Source organism: Lithobates pipiens, unplaced genomic scaffold (assembly GCF_037356315.1).
Source record: "Lithobates pipiens isolate NorthernLeopardFrog02 unplaced genomic scaffold, aLitPip1_a1.2 Scaffold_16, whole genome shotgun sequence".
In the NCBI taxonomy this organism is placed as follows: Eukaryota; Metazoa; Chordata; class Amphibia; order Anura; family Ranidae; genus Lithobates; species Lithobates pipiens.
The window spans coordinates 285,673,463-285,688,096 of record NW_027507748.1 but is presented as its reverse complement, the minus strand read 5'-3'; positions in this window follow the sequence as shown (position 1 = coordinate 285,688,096).

Sequence of the window (14,634 nt, the reverse complement as noted above, 5' to 3'; positions counted from 1 at the left end):
CTCTTGGAATGTGTCCTTCAATTGGTAGGTCATTTACTGGTAGTAAAAGATTTCTGTGCAGTACTCGAATAGTCTTTTTACCACTTTCAGGCTGAATTTTGTACACAGGCCCATCTTTGATTCTTTCTACCACTTTGTGTACTGATTCTTCCCAGTATGAACGAAGTTTACCAGGTCCTCCTCTTTCAGAGAGATTTCGTACTAAGACCCGATCACCCAGTTGAAGAGGTGCTCCTTTTATCTTTTTGTCATAGTACTTCTTCCCTTTAGCAGATGATTTTTTGCTATTCTCGGATGCGATTTTGTAAGCTTCTTGCATTCTAGATGCCCATTTCTGAGTAAATGTTGGTTGACTTTCTGATTCCTTTTCCAAATTTAGGTTGAGCATTAAGTCAATTGGCAAACGAGGAGATCTTCCATACAATAGAAAGAATGGCGAGTATCCTGTGGCTTCATGCCTGGTGCAATTGTATGCATGAACCATATGTGGAAGATGTTCTTTCCAATCTGACTTTTTCTCTTCCTCTAAGGTGCGAAGCATCTGTAACAAAGTACGGTTCAGTCTCTCCACTGGGTTACCCTGTGGATGGTATGGAGTAGTTCTTGAATGAGAAATCCCTGCCAATCGTTGCAATGTCTGAAATAAGTTGTTTTCAAATTCTCTTCCTTGGTCATGGTGGAGTTTCTCTGGATAGCCAAAACGTGGTATGAAATCTTGAAAGATATTTTCTGCCGCCGTTTTTCCAGATTTGTTCTTAGTTGGATACGCTTGTGCAAAGCGTGTGAAATGGTCAACTATTACAAGTATATACTCATATCCTCCTTTGCTTTTCTCCAAGTGAAGATAATCAATGGATACTAACTCCAAAGGTGAACTGGTAGTAATCGAACCCATAGGTGCTCTTTCGGTGATATTTGGACGCTTTTGTTTGATGCAGCTGCACTTCTTCAGCACATATTCATCAATGTCTTTTTGCATAAATGGCCAGTAAAATCGTTCATGTGCTAGGTGGGTTACCTTCTCAGTACCAATGTGACCCATGTCATCATTAAGATTTTTTAAGACCAATGGTTTTAACTTTTCTGGTAGAACTAGCTGTTTTCGGGTTCCAGAGTGTCGGTAGAGGATTCCTTCATCGACTCTGAGTTTATTCCATTCATGTATCAAACATCTGGTTTTGCTGGTCATACTCTCCTTTTCTTTGTGGCTTGGAATCCAGTCGTTCTCCTTAAGCCAGACCACTTCTCTAATGTTGGTATCGTCTTGTTGTAATGCTCTGATATTCTCCTGAGTCATTGGGCAGATTGTCTGTCCTTTCAGCAATTCTTCGGCCACATCACTTTCTGAGTGAAGAGTCAATGAAGCCACCCATAATGCCTCTTCTTCGTTAACAGCTTTGCTCCCTTGCCACATAGCTGACACAACCTCAGATGGTACAAGCTCTGTGTACTCACTCAGATTCTTCGTGAGTTCCACCGGAAATCGTGACAGTGTATCTGCGTCTGCATTCTGTTTACCTGGCCTGTACTTGATATCGAAGTGGAAATCAGCCAACTCGCCAACCCAGCGATGACCCACAGCATTCAATCTGGCAGTACTCAATACATATGTCAATGGGTTGTTGTCTGTGTAAACGGTGAATGTTGGAGCGTAGTACAAGTAATCTCTGAATTTGTCACAGACTGCCCACTTGAGAGCTAAAAACTCAAGTTTACCAGAGTGAAGATGGTAATTGCGCTCTGCTGGAGTCAATGTTCTGGAGCCAAACCCAATAACACAAAGTTTTTCTCCTTGTCGTTGGTATAGTACAGCACCTAGGCCTTCATTGGAAGCATCAGTGTGTAAGACGAAGGGTAAATCAAAATCAGGGTATGCTAGAATTGGTGGATTGGTTAGCATGTCCACCAGTCTGGATACTACAGCTTGATGTTTGGGTGTCCATTGAATCAGTGTTTTAGATGGCACTTGTGCTTTGTTCCCGTTTTTCTTCATAGATTCCATCCGATTGTTTTTGGGGATGGATGTAGCAGATTCTTTCTCAGTGTTCTGCAAAAGTTCATACAGTGGTTTAGCAAGTCGAGAGAAATCTTGAATGAAGGACCTGTAGTAGCTCAGGAATCCTAACAAAGATCTGACTCCTCCCACTGTTTTTGGTTCTTTCCTTTTCAAATGTAATACCGCTTCAAGATCTTTTGGGTCAATTTTTATGCCTTCTTCTGACACCATTCGTCCAAGGTATCGAATCTGTCGTTTAAAGAGTTCACACTTCTTCGGTCTAAGTTTGATACCATGCTCACGCATTCGACTAAGCACTTGCCTAATATCATTGACATGCTCCTGAAAAGTTTTGGAGTAGCAAAGTACGTCATCCAAGTATGGAGAACAACATTTGTCTCTGATGCCCTCTAATACATTCTCCATGCATCTCTGAAAAGCTGCTGGGGCATTCGTTAATCCAAATGGAATACGGTTCCACTCCAGGAGTCCCCAGGGGGTGCTGAAAGCCGTCAGATGTCTGGAGTCTTCATGCACAAAGGCTTGATGATACGCACTACCCTGGTCCAGGATTGAGAACCACGTAAATCCTCCTAAGCTATCCAGCAGATCTTGTATTCTGGGTAGTGGATGTCTATCTGGCATAGTCTTTCGGTTTAACTCCCTAAAGTCAACACATAGTCGTAGGCTACTGTCCTTCTTTCGAACACAAACAACTGGTGATGAGTATGCGGAAGAAGATTTTGTTACCCAACCTCGGTCAAGAAGGTTTTGGATATATTCTTTCACTTCTTTGTATAGGGGTTTCGGTATCGAATTGTAGCGTTTCTGGACAGGAGTTTCATCTTTCAGATTTATCCTTAGTTTCAGGTTAGGGATGCATCCTATGTCTCCCTCATCTCGAGCAAAGACATCTGATTCATCATATAACATTTGTCTCGCTATCTCCTGTTCTTCTTCTGAGAGATCTTCCAAATTGACAGGTGGGTGCCACTTAACAGATTTGTTAGTGGGTAGCTGATTTCCAGTGTCCACTTGATTCAACTGGTTTACATGAAACAACCTTTTCTTCTGGTCAATTCTCTTTCCATCGTCTTTGTTTGGAGACAATGGTAGAATCTCAGCTGCTGGAGAAATGGTACCCAATACTGTTCTGGGTGGAAGGTAGATGTCATGTTGAGCACGGTTCAGTATAGGTATCTTCACCAGTTTAGAGAACCCATTTGGCACATCTACCACTGAAGGAAATAGTTCAAGTCCTTCCTCAACTGGATATTCGGGAAGTGGTTCAAATGGCATGATTCCTCCTTTCGGCCACGCTCTAATTCTGCATTTGACTTCACAGAGCTCGCCTCCTTTAATCTGGAGTCCCTTCTTCCCCACTTTGACCATACGACTATCGAATATTTCTCCTGGGTCAGTTGCTTGACTGACAGCATTGATAATGTTATTCGCTACACTCTGTCTTACTTTCATAGCTTCACTCAGCAAGATAGTCAGGTTTTGGGTGCTGTTTGGTCGGTCACGGTTTTCTCTGATCAATTCTTCGATAACATTAAACCCAAGAATTGGATTGTCATTACAGCAGTCACTCACCAGCATTGGCACATAAATGGCTAAGTTTCCATGTCCACTACTTTCGAATTCCAGGCAGACTTCAATCCACCCGATGAATGGAATGATAGAACCATTTGCAGCTGTAATGGATAAGTTGTCATCACAAAGTAAATCTTGTATGTGCCTAATGGAGACGCTGGGTAGAAACTTTTCTAACCATGCCTTCCCGACAATGCTGACCTGAGCTCCTGTATCCATCAACATGTCAACCGGTACACCATTCATCCGACATGACAGTAGGCATTTTCCTCCAATTAATTGTGCTACGTGTTGTTTGGAGAATCCATTCTCTTTTGGGAGTGTTCTAGTTGACCGGTGGGTGAATACCCTGTTTACCTTAGCATGGGACAGATCATTTGAGGTGGTCACTGGTTGTCCCTTTCCCAGTGACCGTCTGTCGTTTCCCGACTGCCTTCTTTTCTTCAAGTAATCAACCGCTCTGTGTCCTGTCCAACCACAGTAGAAACAATGGTAGCAGTTCTGACTCTCTCGCTTAATGCAATCATCACACCTGGGCTTGCAGTGAGTTGTATCTGGAACTTGAACATTGGTTAGTGACTTAGTCATTTGGTTTCCACCAATAGGAGTTAGCTTCATCATCTTTTCCAGGTTCTTTGCGAGAGCAGAGACCTGTGTTGTTAGTTCCATTAATGCAGTGTGATTTGCTTTAACATCTCCCTCAACTCTCTTTTGCAAGGTGTCTTTTTCACTATTACCTGGTATCTGTGATGAATGAACAGTAATAGGTTTATGTTTAGGAGCACTGTTTAAGCGTCTCTGCCTTTCTGTTTCCTCATCAACTGATCTGGTGACTTGCTCTATGATAAAGTCATCCGTTACTGTCAAATCAGACACGTAAGGCTTGATATCTCGTCTAACATTAGAATTTTTCTCATTTAGTCCCTGATACAGTGTATGAAGGAATATGCCTTGCACCAGTTTTTTGTCATAGTTAAACTCTTGCCTATCATGTTGTGATGTAGACAGAACTTTTTGTTTTAACCCCACTAGCCTGTAAACAAATTGTTGTGCTGTTTCTCTTTCTTGCTGGGTAGCATTGCTAAGGTCCTGAAATAACTCATTACCACTTCGTTCTCTCATATGTGACTTCAAAAACCTTTTCAATTCAGCAACAGTAAGATCATCTTTGTCAGTCAACATATCTTTAAAATTACCAGGTTTGATTATTCTCAACACTGTGTGTATAATTTCAGATTCAGGGAATTTTTCTGTTAGGCCGCGTACACACGCGCGGACTGTTCGCCCAACCTTGTCCGCTGAACAGTGTTTGGGTGGACAGTCCGCTCGTGTGTGGGGCTTCAGCGGACAGTTTCAGCGGACAGTTGGACGAACAAGGTCTTACGGAAATTCCGAAAAACTGTCCGCTGAAACAAGGTTTCAGCGGACTGTTCGCTCGTGTGTAGGCTTGTTCGGCCAACTAAGTCTCCCGCATGCTCAGAAAGGATTTTCACGCCGAAAGCTATAATGCAGTGTATAGGACGTCGTATTTTTCGTCCCGTCGTACGTGCCGTTCACGTCATCGCGCACGGTTTCAGCAAACTGTTCGTCCGTCGTGTGTGGCCATGTCCGTCCATGCTAAGTTTGAGCGGACTGTTTGCCGAAACTGTTGGACGGACAAAGTTGGGCGAACAGTCCGCGCGTGTGTACGCGGCCTTAGACCCTCCTCAATTTGTCTGCACACGCTACTGTAACTCATGTCCGAACCATGATCTGAAATTACACCACCATGCATTTTAAATTCTCTACGTGGCAATAAAGCAACAACATCAGTTAATCTCACCACCTCCGATACCTGTTCAGTCCTTGCAGTTCCACTACTTATTTTTTTTGCCGCGGTTGCAATGTCCACAGTTGGTGTACTTTCCTTGTTAAGTTTTAGTTCATTGATCTTGTCTTGGATGATGAGTAGGTAAGACATACCTTGATCTTCCAACTTTTCCAGCTGATCACTTCTCAAGTAGTCTTTAATAAATTCAACAAGTTCCATTTCGTTGGTACCAGTCACTGATGGAACGTCCACGTCTCTTTCATCCTCCAGCGTAATAGCGAGGCTATGCAGCTGTTCTTCATTAAGCAGATGAATTTGTTTCTGGATATCCCACATCAGCGCACGACGAGGAGACGTCATCCCTGTTGCAATCTGAAGACTTGCACTCACGAGGCAGACGACTCTCACGACTCTCCTTGTAGCTCTGTAGCAGGCTCACGCTTGTCTCGCGCTTCCTTCTCACTGGTAACACAACGAATCCCGGACGAGCCCCCAAAATGTTACCGGCCTCAAAATGGGAATAAAGAGAGCCGATGATTGTAGACGCGATGAGATAAGGTGATCAGCTTGGCGTGGACTGCAAAGAATCACACAAACAGCATGAGATATGACCACTGACTTTATGGCTGGAAGTAGTTTAATTTTTACATAACAATACATCTTTTACATTTTTATAGTCACATGTTTATAAACATTAACAATATATATAATACCGATTTTAACTAAAGTATTTTAAAACGTAGTTATAACAATGAACATTACTATATTTTAATAACATATATATCCCTGTTATTCAGTGTTATAGATAATTATCTTTATCTCTCTGGTACACTTTAAGTGTGCAATAATCATACTAGCAATGCATTGCTTTAATACAAATATTTTCATGGTAGTACTCTTTTTTAACCACTAGATGGTGCACATTGCATGTCTGTATGATGCAATACATAAGCTTTACATACAATAGGTTTTTTTCTATATTAAATAACAGAAAACATGTGCTTCTATAAATCTATGCCATTTTCAATAAATCAGGTTTAAATATACCTATTTAGAAAGGTTTAGTGTTTATCATAGACATTTGTTCTGACTAATGCAGTATTTTCATGTTCTTATGCACTTTTCACTTGTTTCTGACACATGCTGTTCTAAATTTCTAATTACAGCAAAACTATAGCATAAAATCTGCTGAGACTTTTTCTGCATCTGCTCAAGATGTTTAGGAATCTTTCTATTACAGGTTAATACAGATTAGGAACGATTTAGAGTACATACCTGCAAAGAATCACACAAACAGCATGAGATATGACCACTGACTTTATGGCTGGAAGTAGTTTAATTTCCAGTCACATGGTGTGTGGCCTTATATAGACTCTGTTTGTGTACCTTCTCTGCCACCTACTGGTTATTAATAGAATAGAAGAGAGATGTTTAGAAATATTAAAAAAAATGAATATGTACTTTGCTTTGGGGTGTCTGTTTTGTGACCATATAAACCCCAGTCCGTCACACTGGCACCTCCTTTAGCCAGATAAAGGGCTCAAGGCATAATGGTCCTAGCTTATTTAGAAGATCTGCTTTTAATAGATCATTCAGTCTTGGGTCTAAAACCAGATTCTGATCACAGCCATAACTACCTGAAATCTTCGGGTTGGATACTCAACCTAGGAAGATTCTCCTTAAAACCATTAAGGAGATTACAGTACTTGGGGGCTGGTTATAGATACAATACAGAATAAGGTATTCTTACCACAGACAAGAATCAGTTCCATTGTAGGATTAATATAACTTATTAAAACAAGGAAAATTTCTTCCATTTGGCTGTGCAGGAGATTTTTAGGGGAAATGGTGGCCTCCCTTTTGAAGCAGTTTTTGAGTAAAAACGGTGCATAACACCATCCTGTCGGTCTGGAATAAAAAGATTCAGGCCTTGTTTGTTTCCAATACGCTTGGCTCCCGATGTAAGTCAGAGCCTAAATTGGTGGTTGTTATCCAGCAAAAGGGAAAATCTTTATCCTGGAAGGTGTTACAACAGATGCCAGCCTTCTAGGCTGGGGAGCAGCCCTGGAAGAAGATTCTTTCCAGGTAAGAGGACCTGGCCTATCAACTTTTTTGGAAGATTACGTCTGGCCCCAGAATCTGAGATGGTCAGACTATGGGACTGTCCTGTCAGGATTCAGTTTGTCAAGGCAATGGCGGTGGCTTACATCAATCATCGGGGGGACACAAGATGCCGTGCAGCCCAAAAAGAGGTGAATAATGTTCTAGCTTGGGCAGTACACAACATTCCTTGCCTATTGGCAATTTTCATTTCAGGAATAGAGAATTGGCAGCGTACTAATTTGGTCACCAACAATTATTTCCGGGAGAATGATCTCTTCACCCCGACATCTTCCTAGCGATATGTCAGAGATGGGATATTCTGTACATGGACCTATTCACATCCAGATTCATCAACAAAGTCAACAACTTTGTGTCGAGAACAAGGGATCCGCTATCAGGCGGAAGAGACGCATTAGTCTTCCCATGGGATCGGTTTTCACTGATCTCTGCATTTCCTCCAGTTTTGCTACTTCCGCGCCTTCTCCGCAGGATTAAGCAGGAATGAAAGGAGGTGATTCTGGCGGCCCCAGTGGGTCCCAGAAGATCTTGATTTACCGAGATCATAAATATGGCAGTAGGAGTCCTTCGAACTGCCATTATAGCCAGACCTTCTTGCACAATGTCTGGTATTTCATCCTACCTTACGGACGAAAAATTTAACAGGTTTGACTGTTGAATCCCACTCTATAAAAGATTGTGGGTGATCTCCTTCGGTAGTGTCTACTTTGATTAATGCCAGGAAGCCGGCTTCCAGAATCACTTACTATAGAGCCTGGAAGGCATATGTTTCTTGGTGTGGATCCAGCGGTTGGCACCCCAGGAAGTATGTCATAGGCAGGATCCCTGCTTTCCTGCATATGGGATCTGAAATGAAGCTGGCCTTGACTTCTATCAAAAACCAGATCCCGGCCTTGTCGGTGTTTTCAATGGCCTCTTGCTTCCCAATCTTGGTGCGTAGCTTATTCAGGGAGTAACACAGATTATTCCCCCTATCAAGGCACGTCTAAATCCTTGGGATTTAAATTTGGTCTTATCGGCTTTGCTGAATCAGCCACTTGAATCTTTACGAGAAATTTCCTTGGTTCTTTTGACAAGGAAGATAATCTTTCTTGTTTCCATTTCTACTGCTAGAGGAGTATTGGAACTAGCGGCTCTGTCTTGTAAAGAGCCATATTTGATCATGCATAAGGATTAGGTGTTTTTTGTCCTCATCCTGAATTCCTACCAAAAGTGGTAACAGTTTTTTTTTCATTTAAACCAAGATATTATTTTTGCTTCTTTCAACCCAGAGCATCAATCTAGGGAAGAGAAAGCACTACATTCCCTTGATGTAGTAAGAGCGTTCAGAGTCTATTTAAGGAGAAAGCAAAGGTTTGCAAAACACATGTTTTGTTTGTACTGCCAGAAGCTCCAAAATATGGACAGGCAGTGTCACAATCTACTATTTTCCAAATGGATTCGTCAAGTGATTGTTCAAGCTTCAGCGTAAAGAAGAAAATTCTTCCTTCCTCCTTATGTCAGAGCACACTCATCCAAGGCGATTGGTGCCTCTTGGGTGGTGCATCATCCGGCCTCTATGGCTCAGATCTGAAAGGCTGCGACTTGGTCTTCAGTTCATACGTTTATCAGATTTTATCAAATCAATATTAAAGGTCATGAGGATATTGCCTTTGGGCGCAGTATACTGCAGGCTGCAGTATGAGTCCTCTGGCCTCCTGTTTTTTGTTGTGTCTCCATCCTTTCAGTTGCCATTGCTATGGGACATCCCACATAGTAAGTACTCTGGCTCTGTGTCCTCTGATGTAAGAAAAGAAAACAGGATTTTTAAAACAGCTTACCTGTAAAATCCCTTTCTTTGATGTACATCAGGGGACACAGAGGTCCCTCCCTTCTTGGTATACACTTGTATTGCTTGGCTACAAAACTGAGCACTTCCAGTAGTGGGAGGGGTTAAATAGGGAGTACACGTCTTGCCTTAGGGGCGTGCCAGTGTCCATCACCTATCAGTGGTCCATATGACCCACATAGTAACTACTATGGCTCTGTGTCCTCTGATGTACATCAAAGAAAATAATTTTACGAGGGGGGCGTGGCTAGCCATGGAATGAGGCTGGGCGGAGCTGAGAGATCAAGTGGCCATCTAAGGACAAACAACAACTTCCAGCACTAATAGCTCACCCCCTCTCTCCTTTGCCTGAGAGGAGTGGAACCATCAGGCACCTTATCGGTATGTCCAGGAGCTGATATACCGGCCCCCTTCAGCCCCGCCGCCTCACACACTACTTGCAGAAAGTTGACAAGCTGACGTGCTGACTGGGCAAGATGGCACCGGCGCGCCGCCACACACCTCACTGACTGAGGCTGGGAGCTCTCTGCCACACATCCCTGATGAGATGGACAGTTAGACCACAGCAGAAGACCCCTCTCAACCCTCGCCCACTGACAGAGGTAAGAGAGCTGCACAGTCTCCAGCCCTCTCACCCACCAAAGCTCCTTTACTCAAAAAGCAGCACTGGGACACCACAGCCCCTGCAGGCCCTGAACTGCCACTCCCTGACTCCCTAGCTGCTCTGCCTGCATCTGACCAGCCAGCCTCTGAGCACACACTTAAACTCATGCTGCTATCATTACAACATGACATTCGTAACTAATTAAGATCATCGATCTCCACACGCCACTCTAGAATTGATCAAATAGAAGATCGCACAGAGGATATCGAGAAACTACTCACTGAGCACACTGCGGCCTATAACAAAATGGCGGATGTCCATGATCACCACACTGATAAGATTCAATATCTGCAAGCCAAAGTTGCAGATTTAGAAGATCGTTCGAGAAGGAATAACATTAAATTTAGGGGGATACCGGAGTCGGTTAAACCCCCAGAACTGATCCCTTACATACAACAGTTATTCCTCTCACTCATACCGTAGCAGCGACAAAATGACATGGTCATAGACTGAGTACATCGACTTGTTAAACCCAACCACCTCCCTGCATCTGTGCCCAGAGATGTCCTAGCGCGTATCCACTTTTTCCAAGTGAAAGAAAAGATCATGGCGGCTTCCAGATCCCTATTAATCGGTGTCCCTGTACGCTGACATCTCTGTGCCACTGCTCAGAAAAGAAGAGAGTTTACACAGACCACAGCAACCCTCAGGAAGAACAACATCCCATACAAATGGGGCTTCCCTACCAAGCTGGTAGTCACACACCAGAATCAGAGTACCACCATTTTTACTCCCAAAGATGGTATCAAGTGCATGATCAACTGGGGCCTCATCACCACCTCACCACCGGAACCGGTGCCTCAACGGCCATCATCATCCACCTCAGGTCCCAGGCGCCATACGCCTGCTTCCACCCGCAGCTAAGGACTACCTTTTCCTACTCTACCCCAGCAAGTGCCCCTTGGAATTTCTTTTTGTGACATTGAACCTGCATTACTTCACCTCATCTCTGTCCTTGATGAGCATACCATTATGTACACTCCGTACTCTTTTCTCCCGGAGAAAGAAAAGTGCTAAGCAATTGAAAAATGCTTTACTGCATCTTTTTTTTTTCATCTTTTTTATTTTTTTTGTACCATGCTAACTTCATAACTTATCACTGCTTCTTACAGGTTATATATACTACTGTATAGGTATATTTGATTTCCAATAGAGTATTAGGTAAGTTTAATACTGTAATTCCTTTTTACAGGTCTACCCCCTCATAACCTCCCTCTGACATACCTGCTAATGAGGTGCACCCCACAGCTTCCCCTGCCTCCACTGCCTATCCACCTCCCAATATGTCCATCACCTTCACATCCATTTATGCGAAGGGCCTAAACTCCCCTTACAAAAAAAGTTTATTGTGGAAAGAAGCCTTAACACACTCCTCTGACATATTATGTGTACAGGAAACCCATTTTCCATCCAACAAACCCCCCTCCTGTTCCCACAAACAATACCCTCACTCCTACTTTGCCAATGCCACAAAGAAAAAAGCATATGTGATGCTTGCTATACGAGCCATAGTTTCATTCTAACCAATCCACACAGACATAGACCCAGATGGCAGATTCATAATCTTGAATGCCACTATCAATAACCATACCATCACCATTGCTAACATCTACTCACCTAATACAAATGAACGCCGTTTCTGCAAATTACTGTAGAAGAAACTGGAACCTTTTAAACAAGGACCCCTAATCATCTGCGGCGACTTCAAATTGTTGATGCCTCCCTAGATACTTCTAACCCTGCCCGCAAAAGCTCCACCTCTTTTGCCTCCCTGCTTCACTCGGAAGACCTTTATGATCCCTGGAGGTGCCAACATGGCACCGAAAGGGATTATACATTTTTCTCCCACATGCAGCAAACTTATTCTCGGATAGATCTCTTCTTAACTGGCAAGCATACCATGCAACTAGTCCAAGACACCGCAATTGGTCTCATTACGTGGTCTGACCGCGTGCCCATCTCAATGAAGCTGTTCCCAGCACTCTCAAACAAAAACAACACCATCTAGAGGCTCAACATCTCTATCATCATGCGCCCGATCTATCAAAATCCGAGTTGCAACAATATTTCCCCACAAATGAAGGATCGGTGGATGACCCCACTGTACTATGGAATGCCCACAAAGCCTACGTCAGAGGCCTCCTCATTAAACTAGGTGCCCACAAGAAGAAAAAACATACCTCAATCACAAATAAACTCTTGAAGCGAATACGTACTCTCGAATGAACTAATAAACCCCAACCCTCCCCTCTGCTAACCTCTGAACAGCTAGACAAGCCCTAAGTGATCATCTCCACTCTAACTTTGACTACCATCTCAAATGTCTCCGCCTACAAACCTATTCACATCACAACAAACCTTGGGCATACCTAGCTAAACAACTCAAACACAAAACAACTCAATCTAAAATCCCGTTCCATACAGACCACCATGGCACAAAACATACTAAGCTATTTGCCAAACTCCTGGCCACGCGACTATCTGATATCATACCACAACTAATTCACATCGATCAGGTTGGTTTTGTGGCTGGCAGGCAAGCCTCAGACGGCACCCACAGGTTCATCAACCTGATACAATGGGTGGAACACCATTGGACACCTTCTCTGCTAATCTCCCATGATGCAGAGAAGGTGTTTGACAGAGTAGATTGTCCTACCTAACTGCAGTCCTCCGCAAATTTGGCTTTACGGGGACCGTGATGCAAGCCATACTAGCCCTCTACTCCTCCCCCAGTGCCAGAGTACTGACTTCTGGGCTACTGTCAGACCCTTTCCATATCTCCAACGGGACACGTCGGGGTGCCCACTCTCGCCCCTGATATGCGCCCTTGTCATGGAACCCCTTGCCCAATCAATTAGAGATAATCCGTGTATCTCAGGAATAACGACAGCATGAACCACGCACACAATTGGATTGTACGCGGATGATGTTATCATCTCCCTAACTGACCCTATCACCTCACTTCCCTACTCGATGACACCCTGGAACTATTCAGCAAAATTTCTCACTATAAAATCTATTTTTTTTTCCAAATCCAGCATTCTAGGCATTGGATTGAACCAACATGTCAAACATGCTGTTACCAACTGCACCTCCTTCTCATGAACACCTAACTGCACTCTTACATACCTCGGCATCCAACTGACCACACCCTCATCGCACTTACGTTCTCTCAACCTTAGCAATCTCACAGCCAAACTACAGAAAACCGTACAAGACCTTAAACACACAACTGCCTCCTGGGCAGGCAGAATCTCCCTTGCTAAAATGTTCCTGCTACCACACATCCTATATCTATTCCGAACTCTTCCCATACTCTTTCTGAAACAACAAATAACCCAACTGCAAAACATTATTAATACATTCATATGGGATGGCAAACGTTTGCGGCTTAAAAACACCACTCTCTGCAAACCGGTTACTGCTGGAGGGATGGGAGCGCCAAACTTAATGGCCTACTATAAAGCAATTATACTAGCCCAGACCAAAACCTGGTGGAACACTACTCTGCAAACCACATGGGTACAAATAGAATAAGCGGCACTCACCTCCCAGCCCAAACTGATCCTGTGCACCCTCTTACTGCAGCACCATGAGCCCCACTTATTCCTAGACACAATTAATGTCACCATCTGGGTGTGGAAATCTACCATACAAACCTCTAAGGGTATCCCATTGGGCTTGCTCCAGCATATACTGCTGATAGCTCTGCACATTCTCACTCCTGACATCAATCTCTCTGCATGGACAACCATGGGCATTCTCAATATCGGAAACCTCTACCAGGGTTTCACCCTCAAATCATTCCACATTCTACATACCCCCTTTCACTTAAGTCATAAGGACTTCTTCAAATACCTGAGAACACGGTTGATTCTTTCTAAAGTACAATGGTCAAACAACCTAATTACTTGGCACATACTGACTTTTTTCAATCTCACCTCACCCCACCAATGAGGGATCTCATTTTGCTGCAAACTCCTCACTGAAATTTGACCATTGCTGAAATCACCCACAATGTTAAAATGGGAACACTTACTAGAATGCACCTACACTCCCCAACTAAGGCTCAGCTCGCTCCAAGAACCCCTGAAGTTCTCCAAATGCCTACTTCATTGGGAAACAGTCCAAAAATATACCATAATTGGTACCTCACACCAATCAAACTTGCCCATATATACCCAACTGCAAGCAATCTGTGCTGGAGAAACTGTGGATCCCTGGGTACCCCACTTCACATATGGTGGGACTGCCCAATCCTAACCTCACTATGGTCTATGCTACCCAAACTCTTCCTATCCATTTTATCGGTTCCTGTGCCCCTGACCCCACAACTGGTACTATTAGGCCTCAACTTGGAATCTTGGCCTCAACCCACACGAAATATCATCTCTCATATTCTTATTGCTACACACTAAGCCATCCCCAAAAGCTGGGAATCCCCTGAAATCCCTTCCAGCGTGGAAATAATCACACTCTTAAATAACTACTGCCTGATGGAATTCATGCATTCCAAAGCCCACCTCCAAATCCCTAGCTTCCGAACAAACTGGGACCTTTGGCTTAAACACCCTAAATGCAAACCCCCCTATGAACGACCTACCACTCAACTGACA